Below are 4,230 nucleotides of genomic sequence, written 5' to 3'. Positions count from 1 at the left end.
CACAGAGAGATTTGTTTTACAGTCATACCATTCATTCTTGTTTGTCATGTTTTTTGGCTTATTGTAAAAGTACTAATATTTTCATGGCTTTCAATTGAAAAAATGAAGACTTCTTTAACAACTTTTCTGAGAGTTTTGATTTTGTGAACTACTTCAGTAAGCAGGCTTTAAAAAGGGCTGCTATTCACTCTCACGCTCCAAGTAGGCAAACGTATCCATAGCTATATAAATGGTGCATCAGATGGAGTTGCTTTTTTCTCCTCTTCAGTTCTCATCTTTTGGCCTCAGCAGAAATCAAATACCTAACAATAGTTACAGCAGCTAGAAATTCTTCATATCATCCTCACACTTTCACAATTCTTTGTTATTCTGAAGGATTTTGGTCGCTGGTTATGTGCTACAATGAAACCCCAAGTCATGTTTGTTAAGAAATGTAGAATAAAGTGAGTGTGATATTTGAATTATTTTGCTGGAATAGCAGGGCTGCCATTTCAGAAAATAGCTGGGAGAATATTTACTATTCAGATAGCACTAAGCTGGGCAGGCAGAGTAGCTACAGTCCCACCTTTAAAATGTGTAACCGTGCTTTACAGTTGAAATATTACAGGAAAATTCTCTGGAGCTGTAAAAAGCATGGGCTGTTCACAACTTGCTCAACAACTCAGGAGAGAGAAGGCACAAACTTCACCCCCTGCTCTATCAAAACATGCACACATTTGGGAGCCACCTGCTTTCACAGTGATGCTTCCTTCACCAGCAAACCTTCGCATTTTCCCCTTGTGAATCATTGTGTGACAGTGAATCACTGATGATCTCCAGGACCAAAAATAGGGCTGGGCGCAGAGAGAGGCTGGGGTAGGAGCTGCCTTTCCTGTGTTCATCCCTGGCTCTCCCAAGCAACAGTGAGCCCGCTGTTCCAGCTCTGAACACCCCAGATCTCCTGGGAGCAATCACCTTTCCCTGCTCCACGGCTATTTCTGCAGCGCGGCGCTCCCAGAGCCGCATTAGCATGCGGTGGAGTTTGCACCCCGGGTAATTATGGTTTTCTTTGTCACAGTGAATCACTGCATGTGAAATTACGGCAATTTCCCTATGCAGAGATGTAGTTGATAAATCAAAGCTGCTTACTAGATAATAGCCGTGCTTCAGGTGGCTCCCAAAGAAATGCTGCCTTCCAAATGATGGCCCAACCTCAAAGCCTTCATGCCTAAGCAGAGAAAAACTCAGAGAAAACTCAGCTCCTGTCACTGCTGTCTGTAAGGTTAGCACACCCTCAGCCACTGCAGAGTCTACTGTGAAGGACAGAGAAACTGCATCTGCCTGGTGCCAGCCCGTGTGTCCTCTCTCCAAATGTTATTATTTCTGCATCATATTTTCTCCTTTCAATTTCCTCCTTGTTTTGATAAAAAAGTCTCTATTTTAGACCCTCAATTTCCGTCCTAATCAGTGCTTCTCTAAGACCCTCTAACCCACTTAAACTGCATCTGCTAAGAAACTCTTTGATGGCTATTGTTTATATCTTTCCTTCTTTCTTTGAGTCCACCCACTGGTGCTTCCTATATCAAATTCCAATTTCTTGCACTTAGTTTCAAGGCTCTTGACAACACTATCTTTCTTGTCTTGTCTATTACTGCATTTATCAACTTGTTAGTATTTTTGAAGCACCCAGAAACCATGGTAATGACTGCCACAGAGAAGCTCATAAGGAAATTAATCATTCTGTTTCCATCGTAGGACTTGAATCCTGTGCAGTAAGTAAGGCTTGGAGTTCAAACTTGAAAAGAAATCCCCACCAGCTCATCATTAATTCATCAGTCTCTACCTCCTGCACCAGATGAGGCAGAGGTCCTAAGGAAAAGAAAACAGTAAGAGAAAGAATGAATTGAAATCTGCACTCCATACCTATGCAAAAAGAGGTGGCATTAAAACTACATGTGCAATGGAACTCTGGTATTTCCTAACCATGGAGTGCTCAGTGTTCTGAAATCTGAAGTTCCCTTGAACAACTTCCCCTGTCTGAAATGGTACATCATGGCCCAGAAAAAGCATCGAAGTAGAGGTGATCACTGGGCTTCCAGGTAGACACAACTGGTTTTGGGTGGGATTCAGCCTGGGACTGAGGTGTTAAATTTGGTGTCTGACCATAGGGTACACTCCTGAGCCATGGTCATCTTCCACAATCCCCCAGGGAAATGTGGGTCACACAGTCAGTGCAGCAGGGGCAGCTCTGCTCACCCAACAGCTAACACTTCTGCTCTGCTGAGGAGCCCCGAGGCTGCATGGCCCCTCAGAGCAGCTCTTCATGGATTACAACAATGCAGGCACCTAGAGAAGCTTAGAAAAGTCATAAAATAAAATCAAATGTTCATGGCTAAATGCACAGCCAACACTGAACTGAGACTATTTTTCTCCTCTTTTTCTTGCCTGCACCATTTTTTTCTCACACTGCAAACTTCACAGTATTTAACCTGAGCCATTGAAAACACTGCATGCAAGGACTCATGCTGCCCAGATAATTTGGGCCCTACCACAACATAGACATTGAATAACATTAGTTGCAACACCACCATCACTTTCATTTTCCCTTTAGAAGCTCCCTTTAGGTAGGATTTGTTTGCAGCTCTTCAGCCATCATTTCAGATGCTGTGGGTAGCCTGTCTGCCCTCCAGCTGCTGCTCCTGGTCTCACCAGGATCCTGCCAGCCTTCTCTACACAGACGCCTCAGGTCTCCCAGGACACACTGGGCACCCACCTTGCACCCTTGAGCCCATCTCACAACAGACACCAGCATGAGGGAAAAGCTGGCAGAGACCTGATCAGCTGCTGTGAACAATTTAACTGGGAAATGAGCAATATTGGAAGGTTTTGGGGTTGAACGGACCTTTACAGGTCACCTAGTTGAATCCCACTTCAATGAGTAGAGATGTTACCATGCAGGATCTGGCCAATAGATAAATGGCTTTTCAGGGAACTTATCTGGGCAGTTTCCCAAGGGTTGCTGTCCTGGGGCACCCTTGGACCATGTGCCTGCCTCCATCTCCTCACACAGAGAACACAGGCACCCACCCTCACCTTTTTGGCAGCACTCTCTGAAGTAAGGATCAGATTTACCACCAGTTACTATAATTGACCAAATTCCCACTGACAAAGCTGCAGTGAGCAACTGTGTGTGCCCATATGGCCCAGAACTACTGTGTGGCATCCAGGATATTTCTCACATGCTGCAATTTAAAGTTTTTGTGAGTAGAGGATAAACAGAGTTTGTGAGTATTTCACCAAGACAGAGGTTCACTGAAACAGAGAGACCCCTGAACTTGACAGGACTCTGCTTTGGCTGCCAGCTCTTCCAAGCTTGCAATAGTAAATGTTTCAATAGTGCATGTTTCTGACCCCCATGTTTACTAAACACATCGAAATTTCTAGCCTTCATGGGGGGAAAAAGTCTATAAACAACCTCACCAACCATAGAAGTTTAAGGCAGTGAAAGGAGCAATCTACTAGAATGGTACTACAGGCTTGGTCTTGACTTGTCTTTGGTTTTCTTTGGGGGATTGTATTATTTTTGCTAGGTTGAGTTGGGTGTTCCGGGAATTTTTTTTTGTTTTTAATACAACACTGACCCTATCACTTAGGAAGCTGGACCTGTTGTCAGGCCTCTGTGAGGTCTGAAAGGCCTGCATACAGTTTTGCACCTTTATTGCCTGCCTGCTGTTGCCTTGTGTTTGTTCCAGCCAGGACCCATCTCCTGTCACACAGCCCCTCTGCTGCTTTTGGGGCAGCACACTAAGCCTGGCTAAGGACTTGCACTTGCTGAGAATTTTCAAAAATATAGAGAAACTAGCTAGCACAGTGCTCTGAGCAAAGACCTTAAAGGTTCTGCACTCCTGACAGAGCTGCCTCCTCAGGATTACTTATTTTCACTCTGGTAGCAGTAGCCATAAAAACAGAGCAAGGAGAGCAGGGACCCCTCCTCATACCCATGTTTATGTCACTTCTTCCTCTTGTGCTACACCCTGAAATCCTTCATGAGTGTCAAGGGGAGAGGGGATCAGTGACAGAATGATTCCGTTCAAACAATGCTGGCGGCTAAAGTATTTGCCTGGGGAGATGAGGGCTTAACTGACTGGTCATTAAAGTTTCATGCAATCCCTGCTCTCAAGAGAGCAACTCTCAGCTGCTCACAGCTCCACAGAAAGCACAGACACAGAATAAGGACATGAACCAGAAAGG

The sequence above is a fragment of the Melospiza georgiana genome, chromosome 3, assembly GCF_028018845.1.
Source record: "Melospiza georgiana isolate bMelGeo1 chromosome 3, bMelGeo1.pri, whole genome shotgun sequence".
NCBI classification, from domain to species: Eukaryota; Metazoa; Chordata; class Aves; order Passeriformes; family Passerellidae; genus Melospiza; species Melospiza georgiana.
Note: the sequence above shows the minus strand (reverse complement) of the source record.